Genomic DNA, 24,376 nt, shown 5'->3' on the forward strand with positions numbered 1-24,376 from the left:
GGTCTACAAAAAGCCAAAAGATTAAACACATGCACTGAATCCATCCCTGCATGCCACTACATTTTGTAATTAATATAGTTACAAGGTTTTGTTGCATTAGCAAGTTAAACCTAATGAGTTATTTATTTGGGATTTTCAGTGGTGCTCAGCTTTTAGCGTAGCAGTGTAAACAACAAGCTGGGTTCAAGTGTGAAAATATACAAATTGTACTCTATGACTGTTGTTTTAATGGAGTCCTAAAAGTAATACTACTATTTTTTGAGGGCGAGGGGAGAGAGGGGGACAAAGGGCATTTTTCTGCTTCTGTGGTTCCCAACTGAAGATGGGAAGTGGATTTTGCACTTACATGTTATAACTAATAGTAGCTCATAAGTTGTTTAATCAACAGTCAGAGTGAGCATCAAAGAAATGAAGCGATGCAATCACTGTGCTTAGTAATATGAATAGCATTCAATGAGACATTGCAGAAGCAGCCAGAAATAACATAGAAAAGGTTGTTCACAGAACAGATTGCATCATGAGCTCCTGCTACCAGGCTTCAGATGCTGCAACTCAAATCTCATCCCTGAGTGAGTTCCCTGCACAGATCCTGGCTCCCAAGCTCCCCTAACAAGGCAGCTGAGGGTAGGACATTTGTGTATCTTGATATTTGCCTACCTACTAACACCAGGAATAGGCATTGGGGGATCCTTGGGGGAATGGGGTGGTGCTGTTGTCAGAGCATGCTGCCCGCAGATGATGCCCAGGTAGTGTAATTGCTATGGGGGGGACCGGTGCTGACCCTGAAATCAAGGTTGTGTGATGAAGGCTCCAAGCCACCTTTGTAGACCTCTGCCACAGCTGAAGATCTGACCCTGCATGTTTTTCCTGTTCTGTTGTTCATATTTTATTCAGCACCACTCCATCCCCACACACTAGGAGGACACTTTCACAGGGCAGCCTTTGTTTTTGTGTGCACACAGGCCTGTGCCCACTCCCTAAAGATGCAGACAGCCTGTGTGTGCGTGCCCTTTCAATAGTGTAAAGGTTAGCATTTTGAGCAGATTTTTTCCCCCAGGTGCAGTAGGCTGCTTGTGAAATTGGCATATGCATAGATGGAGGCCAGATAGGAGCCTGGCTGGAAAATTGGTCCTTAATGCACAGAGGGTTCATATTTAGGTTTTGAAAAAATGTAAAGACAAGTGACTCAGGTATAGGAGCCTGAGTGGTGGAATGAATAGATGGAGCTGTAGGAAAGATAATAAAACAGCCATCACAAACTGAATTTGTGGCTCAGAATATCAGACAATTAAACTATTCCTCATTCTGGTTCCCTAAATGTTTTCATTATTAAAGCTTTATAGCATGTTTTCACACCACATGTTTGATTTTGTTCATCATTTCACCAGCTAATGGTCACTTTCAAACTTCCAGGCTCATTTTGAATGTAATAGTGATATATTAAACTATAAAAGGTTCAGCCTTTAGTTTATACACCCAGGGGCTCTATTCTGCTCTTGATAGCTTGCCCATAAATCCGTCATTGTATGATCAACTTTACATGGAGTTGTGTGTGTGATCAGGTTCTGTAAAATGTGTGGCTGCTTTGGTGTAGCTAGTCAGACACTTTCCCCAGTAATCCTAATCTGACAATTGAAAATATTTACAGAACTTTCTACCTAGTTGGCTGTAGCTTAAATCAAATTGTATATTTTAAATGTGTGCTTCCCGGTATGATGGAAATAACACCTCAATTTAAACAGAGAGGAATGACTAGATTTGAGCAATAGCTGAGACCTTCACTAGAAAAATTTGTAGGTAATGAACTGCATCAGAGGCCTAATGTACCAAGCATAGTGGCAAAACACCCCACGGCCCAGTGCTGCCTAGGATTGCCACTTTCTAATGGCTGAAAACCGGACACTACAGCAGGAGGACAGCAACCTCCCTCTGCCCTGCCCCTGCTCAGCCTCTTCCCCCTGAGGCCCGCCACCTGCCCCACCCCTGCTCTGGCTCCTTCCCTAGTCCCCACTCTCACTTACTCCTCTCCACCCTCTCCCTCTCTCTTGCGGCTCTCTCTCTCCCTTCCTTGTCGCTAGATCCTCTCCACCTCCTTCCCCCCCACAGCTGCTCCGGGGCTCTGCTCCAGGGCTAGGATGGGAGCTGCAGCCCCTGACACAAAGCCTGCCTGCCCACGAGATGCAGTTAGGAGTCAGCCCTGGATGAACGGGGGCTGGCGCGAGTTGATGACCCGGCACCTCCCCCCGCCCACAGTAATGGGACTTACTGGAGTGGATGCCAGCAGCAGAGAGTCTGGGATACTAATCAGTGGCCTGATCTGACTCCCCATTGGAGTCAATGTGAAGTAAATCAGGCCACTGACATGATGACACCTCTAGCTTCTGTTGATGGCAAATATTGTAAAAGCTCCACTAGGTATAGGACCCTACCAAATTCACAGCCATGAGAAACGTGTCACGGACCATGAAATCTGGTATCCCCTGTGAAATCTGACCTTTTGGATACTTTTACCCTATCCTTGAGAGTTGGGCAGCCGGAAAGCAGCAGCTGCTGACCAGACACCCAGCTCTGAAGGCAGCCTCCACTATAGGCAACAGCGCAGAAGTAAGGGTGGCCATACTGCAATCTCCCTACAATAGCTTTGCGACCCCCTTTTTGGTCAGGACCTCCAGTTTGAGAAATGCTGAGTCTTAAGGGCTTTACATCTTTATATTTTGCCATTTTAAAATACATATTCCTGGTTTGTTACAATATCATGAAATTTAACAGTTAAATATCTGAAGTTGTGAAATTCAAGATTTTAAAAAAATGCATCCGATGAAGTGAGCTGTAGCTCACGAAAGCTTATGCTCAAATAAATTGGTTAGTCTCTAAGGTGCCACAAGTACTCCTTTTCTTTTTGCGAATACAGACTAACACGGCTGCTACTCTGAAACCTGTCAAGATTTTACAAATGCTATGATTGTGAAATTTACAAAAACAGACTGTGAATTTGATAGGGCCCTAGCTATGTATTTTTAGAAAAACTTGCTAAAATTGACTTAACTCAGGTGCATCAGCTGGGGTAACTTGGATAGTCAGGCATGAGAATGTGAGTCACTTGCACACTCCAACAAGTTTTCATGTTCTCCATCACATTTTTTACACACACCTTCCCTTAAAATTCTAATATTCCCCCAGAAGGAATTGTTACTTTTGCATTACATTAGAAAACAACCCAAACAAACCCTGTTTGCACCTCGCAGACAAGGACAGAATGGAGCCTATACTGTTATCAGTTATCTCAGATGTATTTCAAGAGCCCTGTTTTGCGGACCTACTTTTTTTGTGTGCATGAAACTGAAAATGCAAAGTGAGAGAAAACCAGTATGAGCATGGACCACATGCAAATTAAAATTGTGTATCAATGGACAAAATGATCATTAACAATGGACTTTTTCTTTTGAAAGTTTGTTAGATATATAATATCCAGCATGTCAGGGACAGATCCCAGCCTCCACTCTGACGGGAAAGCTATCTTAACAAGAAATCTGAGGGTAGGAAATGTGTGTGTCGCCTGACATACACCATCATCCCATCAATTGGTAAGGGCTTCAGGGATATGCTATGTGGAATGAGGGAGTGTTTTCAGAGTACGTTGCCTTCTGGACATCCCAAGGGAGTGGAATTGTTGCTAGGGGACAGTTACAAAGCTTGCATAACTTAATCCCCCCACCCTCACCTTCAGTTGATCTAAATGATCCTGGGTGCTGACCTGTCTGCCACAGACCCAAGAATCCGGGGAGTGCAAAGAAGGCTTAAAGACACTGTTTCCTACCCAACTGTACCAAGTGGATCTCTGGCATAGCTGAAGATCCAACCCTGAATATGGTACTCAGATTTCTTTCAGCACAAATTATTTTAATGTCCTCCTGATATCTGGCAAAGAAAGGTCAAAAGAGTAAGCGTAGCTTTTGGATTAGCATCAAACTTAATGAAAACCATCCAGCTCTTGGGAGCTGAACAGTCCTTGCACTAGACAGGACCCTAAAAAGCAAGGGAATCTCTTCATCAACTCTGTGGCTATTCATTTTCCTCCAAAGAAAGGGCAGCCGCATGATTGTAATGTTTCATTATTTACTCAATAATTGTAATAAAAAAATCAATGCATAGTATGGAGTCCAGTTTCAATCACAGATTCCATTTGCAGGCTTTAATAAATCATAAATAAAGCACAAATAAAGAAAAGGAAGCATACTGTACTGATGCCTCCTTGCTGATTTAAAGTGACAGCCTTGTATATTTCCTAAAGCAAAATGCAGCTACTTAACATTCTTGTATATCATCTCACAATGACTATGATCAACAGGAGAACACAGCCTAAGGCTAGCATTCGGGAAGCAATTTTGCTATTGTCAGCAGCAGGGTTCCAAGTATTTCACTAAGAGATGGAATATATTAAAATGTAAGAAAGAAATATCAATTTACAAGACAGAATTTGAGAAAGACAATGATGGAACAGTCACTAATCAAAACCAAGCAGAATAAAAGTATAGATAATGGGTGGGATTGACACTACCTGCTTTCTGGAGTGATGAAAGGGCTACTATGTAATTCGCTCAAAAAAAAAGAGTAAGTTTTACCTTGAGCTGGTTGTTAAGCAGAATTTTTGTCCTATGGGAAATTCTGATATTTTGACATTTGTTCTCATCCCAAACCAGGATGAAAAGTTGAAGTATTTCCTCCCCGCCATGGTAAATTAAAAAAAAAAAATTGGATTCACAGAGACTGAAACATTTTGTTTTAACATTTTCAATCAAAACAAACCCTTTAGACATTTCTGTATCAAAATGTGTAGGTTTGGTTTGATTCAACATTAGTCTATGACGTTGTGCCATGGGGTTGGTGCCTTATGCCCCAATTTTCCTCTGTAGGCAGGGCTCCCTGGCTGGACTATGTTTCTCAAGAAGTACCATGTCATGCACTCCCATGATGCATCTGGTCACCTGGAGTGAAAAACAGATTGCATCATAGGAGACATAGCCCAACCAAGGACAACTGCCCATTGAGGAGAATGGGGGCATGAGGCACCCGAAGTACAACTCCCAATTGTCATCTCAACAAATTACCCTGAAACAAAACATTTTTATTCAGTTCAACAAACCAGAATGATTTGATTTGGGTCAAACCAAGTGATACACTCCATCAGCTCATAGATGTATAATGAGTCAGTTATAGAAACTTTAAACATTATATCTGGTCAAGAATCACAGGTCTTATATTTCATGTTAACATTTTACTTGAACTGAAAAATGTTGATCACCATTCTATAACACAATCCGGTCATTATAGGTTCTTCTAGACTAGATAAGACCTGAATTTGTAATGTAAAAAAATCAAGCAAAAAAGGAACTTCTTAACAAAAAAAATCCCCTATGCCTTTTTCATACAACATAGAATCATAGAATCATAGAATCATAGAATATCAGGGTTGGAAGGGACCCCAGAAGGTCATCTAGTCCAACCCCCTGCTCGAAGCAGGACCAATTCCCAGTTAAATCATCCCAGCCAGGGCTTTGTCAAGCCTGACCTTAAAAACCTCTAAGGAAGGAGATTCTATCACCTCCCTAGGTAACACATTCCAGTGTTTCACCACCCTCTTAGTGAAAAAGTTTTTCCTAATATCCAATCTAAACCTCCCCCACTGCAACTTGAGACCATTACTCCTCGTTCTGTCATCTGCTACCATTGAGAACAGTCTAGAGCCATCCTCTTTGGAACCCCCTTTCAGGTAGTTGAAAGCAGCTATCAAATCCCCCCTCATTCTTCTCTTCTGCAGGCTAAACAATCCCAGCTCCCTCAGCCTCTCCTCATAACTCATGTCTTCCAGTCCCCTAATAATTTTTGTTGCCCTTCGCTGGACTCTCTCCAATTTATCCACATCCTTCTTGAAGTGTGGGGCCCAAAACTGGACACAGTACTCCAGATGAGGCCTCACCAATGTCGAATAGAGGGGAACGATCACGTCCCTCGATCTGCTCGCTATGCCCCTACTTATACATCCCAAAATGCCATTGGCCTTCTTGGCAACAAGGGCACACTGCTGACTCATATCCAGCTTCTCGTCCACTGTCACCCCTAGGTCCTTTTCCGCAGAACTGCTGCCTAGCCATTCGGTCCCTAGTCTGTAGCTGTGCATTGGGTTCTTCCGTCCTAAGTGCAGGACCCTGCACTTATCCTTATTGAGCCTCATCAGATTTCTTTTGGCCCAATCCTCCAATTTGTCTAGGTCCTTCTGTATCCTATCCCTCCCCTCCAGCGTATCTACCACTCCTCCCAGTTTAGTATCATCCGCAAATTTGCTGAGAGTGCAATCCACACCATCCTCCAGATCATTTATGAAGATATTGAACAAAACCGGCCCCAGGACCGTCCCTTGGGGTACTCCACTTGACACCGGCTGCCAACTAGACATGGAGCCATTGATCACTACCCGTTGAGCCCGACAATCTAGCCAGCTTTCTACCCACCTTATAGTGCATTCATCCAGCCCATACTTCCTTAACTTGCTGACAAGAATACTGTGGGAGACCGTGTCAAAAGCTTTGCTAAAGTCAAGAAACAATACATCCACTGCTTTCCCTTCATCCACAGAACCAGTAATCTCATCATAAAAGGCGATTAGATTAGTCAGGCATGACCTTCCCTTGGTGAATCCATGCTGGCTGTTCCTGATCACTTTCCTCTCATGCAAGTGCTTCAGGATTGATTCTTTGAGGACCTGCTCCATGATTTTTCCAGGGACTGAGGTGAGGCTGACTGGCCTGTAGTTCCCAGGATCCTCCTTCTTCCCTTTTTTAAAGATTGGCACTACATTAGCCTTTTTCCAGTCATCCGGGACTTCCCCGGTTCGCCACGAGTTTTCAAAGATAATGGCCAATGGCTCTGCAATCACAGCCGCCAATTCCTTCAGCACTCTTGGATGCAACTCGTCCGGCCCCATGGACTTGTGCACGTCCAGCTTTTCTAAATAGTCCCTAACCACCTCTATCTCCACAGAGGGCTGGCCATCTCTTCCCCATTTTGTGATGCCCAGCGCAGCAGTCTGGGAGCTGACCTTGTTAGTGAAAACAGAGGCAAAAAAAGCATTGAGTACATTAGCTTTTTCCACATCCTCTGTCACTAGGTTGCCTCCCTCATTCAGTAAGGGGCCCACACATTCCTTGGCTTTCTTCTTGTTGCCAACATACCTGAAGAACCCCTTCTTGTTACTCTTGACATCTCTGGCTAGCTGCAGCTCCAGGTGCGATTTGGCCCTCCTGATATCATTCCTACATGCCCGAGCAATATTTTTATACTCTTCCCTGGTCATATGTCCAACCTTCCACTTCTTGTAAGCTTCTTTTTTATGTTTAAGATCCGCTAGGATTTCACCATTAAGCCAAGCTGGTCGCCTGCCATATTTACTATTCTTTCGACTCATCAGGATGGTTTGTCCCTGTAACCTCAACAGGGATTCCTTGAAATACAGCCAGCTCTCCTGGACTCCTTAGGAAGGAAGCCAGAAAGGGCACATGTCCAGTTGTTTTTCCTTTGCCCATCATTTTTAACCCTATCACAAGCACACAGTAAAACACTTTTATTTTAGAGATGACACTACATGTGAGTGATTGCTGGACCCAGACTAGGAAAGAGTCTAGTCTGTCAAAGAAGCTTATTGGAACATCTCTGAGAGTGAGATTTACCTGCATTTAGTTTCCTACTGTATTAGGCTTAGACGTGCATGTTTTTGTTTTATTTTGCTTGGTAATTTACTTTGTTCTGTCTGTTATTACTTGGAACCACCTAAATCCTACTTTTTATATTTAATAAAATATTTTTTTACTTATTAATTAACCCAGAGCAAGTATTAATACCTGGGGGAGCAAACAGCTGTGCATATCTCTCTATCAGTGTTATAGAGGGCGAACAATTTATGAGTTTACCCTTGTGACAGGGTCAGGCCAGATGGCTACAGGATCGTGATAGAAGGCAGATATATTAGCCCCAGGTTAAGTAGGTCCCTTTTCCCTGGGTAAGGTAACAGAGAAGGTTCCAGAACAATTAGGAACTTTCTGGAAACAATTAAGGCAGACAGGCTGATTAGAACACCTTAGACATCAAGAAGCTGCCAGAATCAATTAAGACAGGCAGGCTAATCAGGGCACCTAGGTTTAAAAAGGAGCTCACTTCAGTTTGTGGTGTGTTTAAGGAGCTGGGAGTGAGAGGATGTGCTGCTGGAGGACTGAGGAGTACAAGCATTAACAGACATCAGGAGGAAGGTCCTGTGTGGTGAGGACAAAGAAGGTGCTGGGAGGAGGCCATGGGGAAGTAGCCCAGGGAATTGTAGCTGTCACACAGCTGTTCCAGAAGGCACTCTACACAGCTGCAGTCTGCAGGCCCCTGGGCTGGAACCTGGGGTAGAGGGCGGGCCAGGGTTCCCCCCAAACCTCCCAACTCCTGATCCAACACAGGAGGTTCCACCGGAGGGGAAGTCTCTATGCTGTTCCCTGACCCACATGGTGGATCAGTAGAGACTGTGGAGATTGTTCTTACTCTTGTTTCCCCATGCTGGCCAGTGATGAGGTTATCTGAGTGAACGGCAGATTTGAGCTATGAAAGTGGCCAAACTGAGGGCTACTGTGAGTCTCTGAGGCGAGCAAAATCCGTCAATAAGCATAGGATCCACCAAGATAGAGGAGGAATTTTGTCACACCCTGTATAAACTTTATTCAGAGTAAAACAGATTTATTTGGGGTTTGGATCCCATTGGGAACTGGGTATCTGGGTGTTGGAGACAGGAGCACTTCTTAAGCTGCTTTCAGTTAAGCCTCAAGCTTTTGGAGGATGTGGTTCAGACCTAGGTCTGTGTTTGTAGCAGACTAGCATGTCTTGCATAACCAGGCAGGGCACTGAAGTCCCAAGGTGCCAGGGAAAGCAAGCTAAGAGGTAGCTTTTGGTCCTCCAGTGCTTTGTGTCTATAGCCATCATGGAAGGCGTTCTACTATATGCATATCTGTTTAAAACGGAGCTGCAACTGCAGGATTTTTACTGGCATTTTATCCCATTCAATAAAGTTCAGAGTTTTTGTTGGGACCCAGATTTTCATCACACATAGCAAATGGATTGAATAATGGTACTGAAGAGCTTTAGCAGTAATCTGGCCAGGGAAATGGAGATATGCAGAGGTTTTGTTTTGTTTTTGTTTTTTTGCTATAGAAAGCCCTATCTTCCTCTCCTTTCATGTTTGAAAGTACATGTTTGCATATGAGCTGTTTTTATCCCACAATTAATGGCTTAATTCATTAATAGTTGTAAGATCCTTTGACAGAAGGTGATCTATGCCTATTATTTCCCATTAATGTATATTAAATCGTTAAATATTGTATTAGAAAATTAATTCTTAAAATCATACTTTAAACCAGCCAGTAAAAAACACCACAGGTACTTTTCAGTGGCTACATATCTTTAACTACCAGTCACAGAATAAAGTCCACGTGTAATTGAACTAATGCAGCTAATTAGATTACTTATCGTTTTTGTAGAGCATCAACATCATGCTTGGTGCATGCTTCAGTGACATTTGTTATGCGGATTGTAAAAGCAATCGAGCTATAGTTCAGTTAATGTATAGTTGTTTTTTTTTAAACTAGATGTTTCAATAATCTAAAAACAATGCACACGTCTCAGCAGAAGTTAAAGTTTGTTGTTAAAGTTCAGCTGTTCCGATGAGAATCTGAATCCCAAATCTATGTGTGACTGGGGTTCTAGGGGGACCACACTGAGGTTACTCAATTAGGGCAAACTGCAAAGAATGGGGCAGACAATCCCCAAAGCTGGTGGTCATTCCGGTATTTAGATCCACCAAGCTAGCCTCAAAACAGCTTCTATAATACCTAACTGGTTACTCCAAAGACAAAACACAGTTCCCTTAAAGCAACCCAGCCTTGGGCTTTCACCCAGATGCCCAAGTCAAATATGATGGGGATTACTGAAAATCTTATCCATCATGTAAGAAAGTTCTACCAATCCCAAAGGATCAGACACATTACCTCCCAAGTTAATGAAAAGAGAGAGTATTGGTTAAAAGATCAGTATACATACAGACATGAATACAGTTCTGAGATCAATTTTATAGTAGAGATAGTGAGCTTTGTAGTTGCAAAGAGTTCTTTCTGAATTAGTCCATAGGTTATAGTCTAATGTTCATGTCCATGGTGATCCAGATGGGACTGGAGATCTCAGTCTTATGACTCAAGCTTCCCTGCCTAAAGCATCAAGCAGATCTGAGATAAAAAGGATCAGGACCCAAGGGCTTTTTATACAGTTCCAGGCCTTCTCTTGACAGCTTGGAGTCCTTAACTGAACAATAGGCAATCATCCTGACTTTGAAGTAGACCTATTTCCTAAGTGTCACCGGTAATTAGCTACACAGATTAACATAAGGCAATTGCCTGTTTTCCACCATTTGCAGGTGATCTGCTGTATACTTCCAAGAGAAATCAATAGAGTATATCACTATATTTACAGTTCATTTAAATGTTAAGATCTCCTTTTTATCTCTGAATTAACAGAATACAGCATGGATAGGAACTGTTTGATTATATTGTCACCCTCTAACAATATACATGTAAACACACAAAAACACAAACATTATTTACCAGTATGTCCCTAAAGATTGAATTTGGGTCATATATCCTGCAGGATGCTTAACCCTTTCCGTCCATATGTCCCATTAAGATTTTCAAAAGAACATTTGCAACGAGGCAAAACCAAACTTGTCCAATCCTAATTGTAAAGCAGTGTGCCCTAATCTAGAAGACACTGTGCCAGTGTTCATGAAAGAGATCATTCTAATGCCTTACCGAGTGGTCCACAGAATGGCTCAGCGACTGAACATGCCTTCTCAGGACAACTGTATTCCATCAGAGCAATGAAAATGTCTACCAGTGGGGAGGGTCTTGAATATGGGAAACAGAACTTTCAGCAGAGCTGGATGTAGACCAGTGATGGGCAACCTGCAGCCTTTGGACTGCAGTTGCTCACTACTGATCTAGCCTCTCTCTGACAGAGAAAAGGTTCTGTCTCTGACTTTTTGGCAATACCATAACATAATGCCTGTGAAGTACTTCTGATCTAAATTGCTTTGTAGGCTGATGACCTTCAGCCCTGACTTCTTTCTATCAGATGTGGATTGCACTGTTTCCATGCTTTTCTGGTGTCTGGCTGTGGTAAGGATTTATGAGAATGAGCTGAACTGTCTGAGATTCAATCTGGAGAACATGCAGTTGTTGCTGATTGTCCAGGGGATACAACGTGGGGAACTGACAAATGTTTTAATTGCTCTATCCCTTGGCACCATTTATCCTATTCTTGCAAAGATGTTCACAATGTTGATTGTGGATTGCTCTTGAATTCCCAGGAAGCAATAGCCATTGGGTAGTGGTTATATTTGTCTGTGGTCAGCTAAGATATTACAGCCTTTTCTTGATTGGAAACTGTGCCAAATTCATCCTCGTCTTTATTACTTCCTGTAAGGTGGATCAATGAAATGACCCAACTGGGGCTACCGATGAAGCCCAGTTGGAAGTTTCAGCCAGCACAGAATGTGGTCGCCAAACTGCATATTAGCAGTGTATGAGTTCATTTACACCAGTGTCCTACAAACTGAACGGTCTTCCATGCTGCTGTTGGATGCGATTCAAAGTTGGTTCTACTCTATAAAGCCTTGATTTGAGACTTATTTTAAGGCCTGTCTGTGCCTCTTTGTGGTGGCTGAGATGAGTCTAGATATTTTTGCTGACAGTTCCTAGTTACACGCTTTGGGGAATTGGAGGTATGGTGTCTTGGTGGAGGGTCTCACAGTTAATCTTCCCCATGCCCCCGTCAGAGCCAAAGTTCATGTTTATTAACCTTCAAAGCCAGATACAAAATACCCTTATGGACTGGCCTCTTCTTGCAAAGTAACTAGCCAGGTGGGCAGAATATCTCCTTGAGAGACATGTATGCACCAGGAAGCATAACAAGCTAATCACTGGGGTATATATCATGTCCCTACAATGGCAGAGTTATCTATAAGTGTCCTATCTAGTCCTCAACCAGGTAGTACTTATGTTTCCACCATTCTCATTAGCAGGAGGCCAATGTGTTCTTTGTTCTAGCTCACAGTAGCTGCAAAATACGCCCCTAAAACGCGCAGAATCCCACCTCACTGATTCCTGCCTTGCAGCAACGGGATTACTTGTGCAGGTGATTTCTGTTAATTCTTTTTGCCCTTTTTTGCTGGAGCCAGGACAGGGTTTATCAGTAAACTGTAAAATGTAATGAATGTTTGCCAATAACAGACAACCTCTCCAACATGAACCACTCAACAAAATTAGAGAAGGAAGCTTGTCAAGGCAAACCTCTGAGAAATCTGATCTGAAGAACACAAACTATCGTACTGTTTGATTCATTCCTCCAGTTTCTAATTTGTCTTCCATTTATAAGCAAGGTCCTCAGTAGTGGTTGGCAAGCTGAAACTAAATTGTGTGGCAAAGTCCTCTGGATTCTGCAGCAGACTGGAAATTCTGCAGCAGCTTCAGGATTTTTTTAAAAAAGAAATTTTTACTCAATTAAATATGAAAATGGATACTACAAACAGCCCAATATTCCATGTGTTGTTAATATTACATTCCTTTTATTTTACTCTTCCCTTTTCAGTGCAATTTTTTCTCTTGACAACAAATAATTTCTCTGTAGAACTCAGAGGAAAAGCTAGAGATTTTGACATCCCAAAAGGAATGGATAGATAAACAAACAGGGATAAGCATGTTATCTGGACATTTCTGCTAAACAATTATCAACCGTGAAATAGTTAACTCACAATTCAGTTGGAGTTAACAGCTCATTGTTCTAACTGGAGCATTTCATAAATCACAGTCTGTCTACAGATTCAGGAAGATGTCTCATCATTTGGAAGGTGTTCTCCACCTGTGTAAGTGCTAGAAACCTTTTTTGTTACTGAAAATGACTGCCCTGTCTATGCTGTGGTTTTTAGCCACGGGTGCCGCTGTTTTGGTGCAAACACCTAGTGTAAATGCTCTTGTGTACACTATGACTTGACCAGTGTTGCTTACTCTGGTTTCACTCTATAGCACAGTTCTGCAGCAAGAGTTGGTTTCTGCAGAATTGTGAGCTAAATGGTGCTCTATTTCTAAGCAAAACTTCCTGTGCCCCATAAAAGCATTTTTTTCTCTTTTTTCATTATCTGTTGACAAGTACAAAACCACAGCAAAGCCATTTCATTTTCCAGCTGGTCATGGCCCTCTTTTACCCATCCTGCTGTTATATAATCATCATAATCACTTTTTTAAAGTGCCAGATGCTAATATTTTTGCACAAGATTCTGACGTTAGGTACAATACATCTGCTATCCTCAAATAGCCTGCATACAATTTTCAGTAACCCACTCATGTTTCGTCAGTGTCTGTTTTCATGTCCCTTTGTCTGACCCATAAAATAGGTAGTTTAATACACTGCAGCAAAGATAATAAAATGAAATAGAAAAAAAGGTAAAAGCAATAAAGAGGAACCATTTCTGAGAGAACTTTGTTAAAATTTTCTGTAACTGCACCAGTCAGATTGATGCTTTTACCTTGGATAATGCAACAGATTCACTGAGCTTGAATGCATCAGGAACCTATTAAAATCCCTATGTCAATTATTGTCCAATAAAAGAAAACGTGAGGGCAAACACACTTTCTGCTTCAATGATATCTAAGCATATATTTATCTCAGGTTATAAAGTGGCATAAAACACATCCATCCAAATGTTCTTAGCACCTTAGCAATAATTAAAATACATAATATCACAAAATGCTTTGTAATAAAATCACAAAAGATAAAATGAAGGACCCTGATTAAGTTGATCTGGGTTTTATCCCTGACTTTGCCCCAGGCTTTCTACATGAGCATGGGCAAGTCACATAGGCTTAGGATGTCTAATTTGAGAAATTTAGAAAATAATTTTCAGAGGTGCTGCGTACTTACAACACCCATTGATTTCAATACACTTGGTCAGGGGTAGTCAACAGGCAGACTGCAGGACAAATCCAGACCACAGATGCTTTTGAAAAGACCCCAATATCTTTTTATTTACTTATTATTATCATTATTGTTATTTTTTATTATTATTTTCTCTGGAGTCTGGACCTTGACTATACCTTAACCAAGAGATTTGGACCTTGACAAAAAAGTAATTGACTACCCCAGCACTTGGTAGTTCCTAAATGAATCAGCTAATAGGATTTGTGTGTGCATAGGGGGGAGGGATAGCTCAGTGGTTTGAGCATTGGCCTGCTAAAGCCAGGGTTGTCAGTTCAATCCTTGAGGGGGCCATTTAGGGATCTGGGGCAAAAATTGGGGATTGGCCCTGCTTTGAGCAGGGGGTTGGACTAGATGATCTCCTGAGGTCCCTTCCAACCCTGATATTCTATGATTTAGCAGATCTATGATAGAAGGGGGGTCTCTGATACATTTGTACAAAACTTTTTCAATGGAACCTGAAATTGCTAACCTTGGATTTCTGCTTTGCACTGAAACCCTGTTAAACTTGCAATCTTGCCTGATTTCAATGTGAAATGAGCAGAAACTCAGCATTTTTGACTGTTTTCCTCTGAGATTTTGAGTTTGTTGAACCCTAGGGTCAAAGGCAATCCTTATGAAGAGCACACTTCCGTGGACTGAGTCATAAGAAAACACTCACACAAACATCTGTAAAGTGAAACTGGAGCATTTTGTGTAGTACTAGCATAAGCAAATCTGCTTGGGTGAACAGAACCTGTAACCTTCAGAACTGAAAACATAAGCCTCTATCACTTAAGCTAAAAGACTAAATCCAGTAATTGGCTGTTGGAGCAGACACATTAATTTCTTATGTGGGGTGATCACTGTGAAAAAACACAGCCCCTCACTCTTTTGGTCCGGGCTATACTAACATCCATTGGATTGTAGGATAACAAAAGGATAGATCCGGTGCTCATAGAAGTCAGTGGCAAATCTGCTTTTGACTTAAATGGGACCAATGTCAGGACTAAAGTTTCAGAGTAGCAGCCGTGTTAGTCTGTATCCGCAAAAAGAACAGGAGGACTTGTGGCACCTTAGCGACTAACACATTTATTAGAGCATCAGCTTTCGTGTTAGAGTCTCTATTCAACAGATAGTGCATTCCTATCAAAAACTGATGCTGTGTTTCTCTCTTAGAACACCTTTTCTACTTGCATTGCCTGACAGTCAGGCAGGAATATGTGGTGTGGGTTTTTTTGTTGGTGGTGGGGTTTTTTTTGTTTGTTTTTTGTTTTGTTTTCTGCAGTTCTGTTTACTGCAAAGGCTTGCAGAGTTCCCAAGAATATCCCACCCCCCCCTCGCCCCCTTTAGTCCACATTGCAGTTTGTTAGATAAGACCTGTAAATATTTAATGGAAGCTTGTTGAGCTCAATGCAAGCTTGTGTATTTCAAAGGTCACACAAACCTAAAAATAGGAAGATTTGCATAAGCTCTGTGGTCCTTAGGTTCACACTGCTAACACAAATACACATCTGGAAAAAAACAGCTTCTTAAATTCTGCATGTACTGACTCAGGTTCGGATTAATTTTGGCATAACACCCACTTTTAAAATCATTACTACGGCTTGACAAAATATCCCTTGGCATTTTCTGTTTCGTCACCTCTACAAAAATGCAACCTATGTTATTTTGACAGGTTTCAGAGTAGCAGCCCTGTTAGTCTGTATTTGCAAAAAGAAAAGGAGTACTTGTGGCACCTTAGCGGCTAGCCAATTTATTTGAGCATAAGCTTTCGTGAGCTACAGCTCACTTCATCGGATGCATTGAGTGGAAAATACAGTGGGGAGATTTATATACACAGAGAACATGAAACAATGGGTGTTACCATACACGCTGTAACAAGAGTGATCACTTAAGGTGAGCTATTACCAGCAGGATAGCGGGGGGGAGGGGTACCTTTTGTAGTGATAATCAAGGTGGGCCATTTCCAGCAGTTGACAAGAACGTGTGAGGAACAGTGGGGGCGGGGAGGGAATAAACATGGGGAAATAGTTTTACTTTGTCTAATGACCCATCCACTCCCAGCCTAAGTTAATTGTATCCAGTTTGCAAATTAATTCCAATTCAGCGGTCTCTCGTTGGGAGTCTGTTTTTGAAGTTTTTTTGTTGAAGAATTGCCACTTTTAGGTCTGTAATCGAGTGACCAAAGAGATTGAAGTGTTCTCCGAATGGTTTTTGAATGTTATACTTCTTGACGTCTGATTTGTGTCCATTTATTCTTTTACGTAGAGACTGTCCAGTTTGACCAATGTACATGGCAGAGGGGCATTGCTGGCACATGATGGCATATATCACATTGGTAGATGTGCAGGTGAATGAGCCTCTGATAGTGTGGCTGATGTGATTAGGCCCTATGATCCTATGATGGTGTCCCCTGAATAGATATGTGGACACAGTTGGCAACGGGCTTTGTTGCAAGGATAGGTTCCTGGGTTAATGGTTCTGTTGTGTGGTGTGTGGTTGCTGGTGAGTATTTGCTTCAGGTTTGGGAGCTGTCTGTAAGCAAGGACTGGACCTGTCTCCCAAGATTTGTGAGAGTGATGGGTCGTCCTTCAGGATAGGTTGTAGATGCTTGATGATGCACTGGAGAGGTTTTAGTTGGGGGCTGAAGGTGATGGCTAGATGCGTTCTGTTATTTTCTTTGTTGGGCCTGTCCTGTAGTAGGTGACTTCTGGGTACTCTTCTGGATCTGTCAGTCTGCCACACTATCATCAGCCACACTATCAGATGGGGTGGTGGCTAAAAGCAGAGGGAAGCTCTCTCTTCTCTTGCAGGCTTGGGGGAAGCTGTATTCCTCACCAGCTACCCCTAACTCCTTGGCTATTGCAATGAAAGCTTGTCCTCCTGTTTCAATCTTCTTTAACTGTCATGAGGTAAATACATGATGAGGAATGAGAACTTAAATTTAGGGCAGATGTGAAGATGAGGAATTTAAACAGTAACAAAGGGGGGATGAGTGGAGGGATTCAGCGACAGATGTTTGTAAAATGCCACGTTCATTTACAAAAAGCTGTAAATGACTGTTATTAACATATCTCTTTCTCGCTGCACATGTCAGGGCCAGTGAATTACCTATCTAGCAACTTTAAGACTGCAAAGGAACATATAATAGAAATGGCATTAAGCCTTCCCTTCACTAGCGAGCAAAATGGTGCATAAAAATCTCATTTCTCAACAATGGTTAGCATGCAACAAATTATCCCACGCATGAGCCGCAAATACACTACACACCATCAAAGGCTTTCAATAGTTTTGTCACTTAGCTATTTCAGAATCTGTTCTTATATTTCTACAGCATGTTCAGCTGTGAATGTGGCATGCATCCAGTTGTTAATAATAGACTTTAGTATATGATTCATCATAGGAAAAAATCAAAATAATAATGTTTAGTCACATTGGTTGGAATATATTAGTGAATAAGTGAAAGTGACCCTGTGACAAGGCATACAAACCCTGCACTAACGTGGAAGGGGTTAAGGGAGCTGCTCTTGGCTCGAGTGGCCCCACCTATCCACACCTGTAAATCATGCCAGGACTGGAGGAGGAGTTAAAAGGAGGGAACTCCACTCAGATGGGGGCGACAGGCTGTTGAGATCCCAGGGAAAGTTCTGCCAGCCAACGGAGTCTCTGCCGTTGCAGAAAGGAGAACACAGCTCTTTGGGCTAAGAGGGGGAAAGAGACTGAGACCCGGTGAACACGGGTGGGCGGGCGGGCTGGGGGGACGACAGGATATCAGATGATTAATATCCTGACTGAAATTGCCAATGCTTTTCCTTCTTTTCCTTTATGCTTTTATTTAACTTAATTTGTTGACTGTGGACTATTTTGTTTGGCTCATCTGAGACCCTGAGAGGGGAAGAAACACCCAGAAGGCCTCAGCTGGAGTGCAGGGCGCCAGCCCTGTGAGAGTGATGTACCCTGGAGCCCGGTGGAGGCAACTAGCATGTCTGCTTGTGCTCCCCACATAGATCCTTAAAGGGAGTGCTGCCAAGGACAGAGTCGCAACAGAGCCTATATTTCGAATGACTGGAGACTAAATCCTTTAGTACTGAATCATGCAAAACTCACGCTAACTTCAATGCAAATTTTGCCTGAGTAAATGCTATTTTCAAGTTCACCAAATTTCTCTGGTGCATTTTTGCAAACAAAACAAAATAAAATTTCTATCTGTAACCACTTGCAATGCCATTTAGTGAAAAATATTTTCCACTGTTGTAACGTATGCAGTATTAAAAAACATCTTTTCTGTAATTTGGCTGCAGGTCCCTGTTGTCAAGTAGATTAGGCATGGGAATGGGAGGCCATGTCACTTAATTCCTCTGATCCTCCAAGTCCTATGTGTAAAATGGGCACAGTCATACTTATTTACCCCCCGGGGCTGCTGCGAGGCCTAATTAAATAACTTTTGTAAAGTGCTGTATAAACACAAACTGTTATTAAGCTCAGTCAGTAGCAGAGGTGGGAATAGAACCTAGGCCTGGTCTACACTACAAAGTTAGGTCGACACATACTGCATTAGGTCAAGTTAATAATGTATGTGTCTACACTACTGAGTCCCTTCTGCCGACTTAAAGGGTGTGTAAAGTTGACTTCTGGACTCCACCTCCATGAGAGGCCTAGTGCTTCAGTCGACATCCACGTGTCGACATGGGATAGTGTAGACACTGTGCTATGTAATTCGAATAAATTGGCCTCTAGGAGGTGTCCCACAGTGCTCCTCTGTGACAGCACTTTCAACTCCACTGCACTTCAGCCAGGTACACAGGAAACAGCCACCCACCTGTTAAAGCCCAGGGAACTTTTGAATTTTCATTTCCTGTTTGATCGGCATGGAGAGCTCGTCAGCACAGCTGACCATGGAGACTCAAGGCCGCAAATGTGCTCCAGCATGGAGCACACAGGAGGTGGTGGATCTTATTGCTGTGTGGTGAGAAGAGTCTGTGCAGGCAGAGCTCTGAACCAGCATAAGAAACGCCCACATCAATGCCAAAATCGCACAGGGCATGGGGGAGAAAGGCTACACCAGGGTCACCAAGCAGTTCCTCATGAAAATAAAGGAGCTTTGGCAAGCGTACCAAAAGACAATGGAGGAGAACAGCCGCTCTGGTTCTGAGCCATAGACATACCGCTTCTATGAGGAGCTACATGCGATTCTTGGCAGTGACTTCACCACTACCCCAAAATGCTCTGTGGATACCTCCCAGGAGTCCTACGCAACCTCGGGCAACAATGAGGAGGCCATTGTTGATGAGGAGGAGGAAAAGGAGAATGCGTGGCAAGCAAGTGCATCCATTCTCCCTGACAGCCAAGAACTTTTTAAAACTCTGGAGCCCATCCCCTCACAGGACCAGTTGGCGGTGGAGTGTGATGCTGGGGAAGGCACCTCTGATGGGTACGCATTTCCAATCAAACTATAGAGGTTACATTATATTATTTTTAATGTTGAATCTGAATTAAAAAATTGGGATAGCGGTTATCAGTGGCCACTGCAGCTTTGCAGAGGGTGTGCTGTGAAAAAGACTGTTTATGTGCACGGGGATGGCCTGGGAATCCCCCATGGAGATCTCTAGGAAGCTTTCACGGAGGTTGTCATAAATATAAAGGGAAGGGTAAACACCTTTAAATCCCTCCTGCCAGAGGAAAAACCCTTTCACCTGTAAAGGGTTAAGAAGCTAAGACAACCCCGCTGGCACCTGACCAAAATGACCAATGAGGAGACAAGATACTTTCAAAGCTGGAGGGGGGAAAAAAAGCATTCTCTCTGTCTGTGTGTTGTCTTTCGCCGGGACAAGAACAGGAATGCAGGTCAGAACTCCTTTAAAGGGTTAATAAGCAATCTAGTTAGATATGCGTTAGATTCTGTTTTGTTTAAATGGCTGATAAAATAAGTTGTGCCAAATGGAATGTATATTCCTGTTTTTTTGTCTTTTTGTAACTCAGGGTTTTGCCTAGAGGGATTCTCTATATTTTGAATCTGATTACCCTGTAAGGTACTTACCATCCTGATTTTACAGAGGTGATTCTTTTACTTTTTCTGCAATTAAAATTCTTCTTTTAAGAACCTGATTGCTTTTTCATTGTTCTTAAGATCCAAGGGTTTGGGTCTGTGTTCACCTATGCAAATTGGTGAGGATTTTTATCAAGCCTTCCCCAGGAAAGGGAGGTGTAGGGCTTGGGAGGATTTTGGGGGGAAAGACATTTCCAAGTGGGCTCTTTCCCTGTTATTTTTGTTAGACGCTTTGTGGTGTCAGCAATAAATTCCAGGGACACAAGGTAAAATAGTTTGTACCTTGGGGAAGTTTTAACCTAAGCTGGTAAAAATAAGCTTAGGGGGTTTTTCATGCAGGTCCCCACATCTGTACCCTAGAGTTCAGAGTGGGGAAGGAACCTTGACAGAGGTGCAGGAAGCTTTGCAGAAGGTTTCTGGGAAGGGCTGCCTTATTTTGTGCACCACAGTAGGACACTTTCCTGTGCCACTCCAGTATTAACTCTGCTGGCTTCATTTGCGGCCTTCCCTTTCCGCCTCTGTTACCCTCAGGAAAGTGATGTCACATATGGTTACCTAGGGGAAACAGAGGAAGTTTTAAATGCTAGCCCTTAAACCGTAAGCAATTCGTTAAGTAATCCTCCCCTGTTTGGTGAATTCTGCGTCACACAACCACGTTTTCCTGAGCGTGCCCTGGTTGTGGTTGGAAGGGATCAACCCGTATTGCAGCCAGCATTTAAAGAAGGGGGGGAGGCGATGGTTCCTGTTCGTCTCCCTTGCACCACAACACGGTGCCACTTTTGTAACAATAAAACTATTTGCAGGGCTTTACGCTGATGCCTGCCCTCAAGCACCATCCAGGTTGCTATGGGAAAGTGGGCTGTGTTGAGGTTGGGACCATTGATCCCACGGATGTCTTAACAAAAGCTGCAGCACAAGACCTCTCGCCCATGCCTCATGGCCTCACTCACCATGGCTGTAGTAGCAAACTGACTCTTGCAATAGCCAGCAGTTCTGCTTAAATTGTTGCTTGCAGGGAAGTGCATTGAGGGGGTTTCTTTTATAAAAAGATTTAACCTTGCACCAGAAACAACATATGCACTGTCAATGCTACCCTTGTGCTTTGTATTCTTTGCAGATAAAACCTTGTCCTTAGGTGCATCCTCCACACGGGGACAGAGACTTTTCCAGATTAGAAGGCAGAAAAAGAAGACTTGGGAGGACATGTTCAGTGAGTTAATGCATGCCTCCAAGAGTGCAAGATGGAGCTCAGCGCATGAAGGATTGCACTGTCTGATAGCTTCCACAGTGACCACTATGACAGGAGAGCATGCAGGGAACACGAGCGTGACACACAGGACAAGATGGTGTGGATTATGAGGGAGCAAACAGACATGTTAAGGCGTCTGGTTGAGGTTCAAGAAAGGCAGCTGGATGCTAGAGTCCCACTGCAGCCTATGCTGAACCTGCTGCCATCATTGCCAAGTTCCATATCCTCCTCTCCCAGATGTCCTAGGATGCAGGGAGGTGGAGTGGGTCCGGTATCCCTTGGACTCAACTCTAGGGGAGAGTACAAGGACCAGAAGGCACCCATTCCCACATCTTTGATTGTTATTGCAGTGTAGTTGTAAGCAAGCTGTCCTTGTTTCTCTCTCTCGTTCTCCAGCCCCTCAGTGTTATCAGCCCCTTAACCCCAGGTTATCTTGCTTTTCTTTGCTGTCTCTCTGTGTTTATGAGCATAATAAAAATAAATGGACTGCAGAGAAAAGGCTCTTTATTCATTCAGCACACTGTGGTTAGCAGGGGTGTAGTTTACAGGGGAGTACATGCAATGAAGGGGACAGCTGGGTAAGGAACAACACATATAAGTGTCACATTACTGTGCGTCATTGATGAAACTAGTTGTCAAAGCCGCATGGAGATGCAGCGTGCCTCAGTGTGCTCTTCTTATTGCCCTGGTATCTGGCTGCTCAAAATCGGCTGCCAGACGATCTGCCTCAACCCTCCAAATCCCGCTGGAAACTTTCCTCTCTTTGTTTCAGATATTATGGAGCACACAGCACGCAGCAACAACAATGGGGATATAGCTTTCACTGAGGTCTAATCTAGTAAGCAAACTATGCCAGCGGGCTTTTAAACGTCCAAAGGCACATTCCACCACCATTCTGCACTTGCTCAGCCTACGGTTTAATCGCTCCTTACTGCTATCCAGGCTGCCTGTGTATGGCTTCATGAGCCATAGGAGCAAGGAGTAGGCTGGGTCTCCCAGGATCACAGTTGGGATTTCAACATCACCAACAGTTATTTGCCGTCTGGAACAAAAGTTCCTGCTTGCAGCTTTCTGAACAGACTGTAGTTCCTAAAGATACAAGCGTCATGCGCCTTTCCTGACCAGCCCATGTTGATGTTGGTGAAACAGCCCCTCTGATCCACCAGTGCTTGCAACACCATTGAGAAATACCCCTTGAGGCTTATGTACTCTTTGACAAGATGGTCTGGTGCCAAGATAGGGATATGCATTCCGTCTATTGTCCCACCACAGTTAAGGAACCCCATCATGGCAAAACTATTCACTATGTCCTGCACGTTGCCCAGAGTCACTACCCTTCTTAGCAGAAGTCCTATTGATTAACCCTGGAAACTTGGATTACAGCAGATCCCACGGTAGATGTACCCACGCCGAATTGATGCCCCACTAACCGGTAGCAGTGTGGCGTTGCAAGCTTCCACAGAGCTATTGCCACTTGCTTCTCCACTGTCAGAGCAGCTCTCATTTTAGTATTGCTGTGCTTCAGGGCTGGGGAAAGCTCTTTTCACAGTTCCATGAAAGTGGCCTTACGCATTCAAAAGTTCTGCAGACACTACTTGTCATCCCATAGCTGCATAACGATGCAGTCCCACCAGTCAGTGCTTGTTTTCCAGGCCCAGAAGTGACGCTCCACTGTGTCAAGGTGATGCACGCCTGTCGCCAGCATCTGCGAATTGCTCTACTCCATGTCTAACTCTTAAGGTCCTTTGGAAAATACTACTAGGTATCTGCATTTTTATGCCCTTAAATACTTTTAAAAATCTGGCCCTCTGTGCCTCCATTTCTCATCTGTAAAATGGGGATTATGATATTTTTCTACCTCCCCAGGGTATTGTGAGGATAAATACATTAAAGATTATGAGATGCACCAATGCTACAATAATGGGGGCCATAAAAGTACCTAGCGTTGTTAGATGTGTGAAAGGGATTTGTTCCCATTTTTTCCGTGTTCAGGCCTCCAAATTTCACAAAAAGCTAAATGTGGAGGTGGGAATACTGTGTAACATCACACAGAAAAAAACTGCGATACATTCAAAGTGAAGAATGGTTCACTAGTTTCACCCAGCTCAGTACTTCTAACTTATCCCTCCTACAGAAGACTTTTGTCCCAGGGACACATGACAAATATTTCTGAAGAGCACCAAGTGCCAAGCAGTTTAAAATAATGTTGCCAGCAGAGCATACCCTGGAATCTTACTTAAAATGTGTGAAATCCTGGCCCCACTGAAGCCAGTGGAAGTGTTGCCATTGAATTCAGAGGGGCCAGAAAGTCAGCCAGTGCTGGCCATCTGTCTATGTCCTTCAAATTCCACAACCTGAAGACAATGCTATCAATATGTTCCATATGTAAACACTGCCAGCAAGTATATTTACTATGCTTGTTTGCAAAGCGGTGTCACCTTCTTCCTCCATTGTGACTGGGACTCATAGCTGGTCATAGAAAATTTTACCACAATATCACAATCATGAGAGAGAGAGCAAGAGAAAAAGGCAAAAGTAAAAATTTTATAGCACCATAGTTACAGGGCCCATTATTTTAATGTCCTTTATTTGACAATAAAAATGTTTACAATAGCATTGTTTAATGGTTATATGACAGAAGCCTCCATGGTCCCATTGTACTAGGCATTGTATAAAGTCATACAAAGGCCCAGCTTAAGTCCTAAAGAGCTTTTCTCTAAAACCATTAACTAACATTATATAGCAGCTTAGAATTCTTAAAATGCTTTTCAGCCCTACAGCAATGCCGGAAGGCTGGTGAGCGGAGGGAAAGCCTGTGCTGCGTTTGCTTCCATTTTTTTCAAACTCTGCCAAGGCAGCAGGAGTAGTAGAACCACGAAATGTTGCTGGTTGTCCAGTTTTCAACCAGAATGTCCAATTGAAAAGGGACCCTGGCAGCTCTGGTCAGCATAGCTGCCTGGGCCATTAAAAGGCCGGTTGGCCGCAGGAGGGCTAAG

This window comes from Lepidochelys kempii, chromosome 5 (genome assembly GCF_965140265.1).
Source record: "Lepidochelys kempii isolate rLepKem1 chromosome 5, rLepKem1.hap2, whole genome shotgun sequence".
In the NCBI taxonomy this organism is placed as follows: domain Eukaryota; kingdom Metazoa; phylum Chordata; order Testudines; family Cheloniidae; genus Lepidochelys; species Lepidochelys kempii.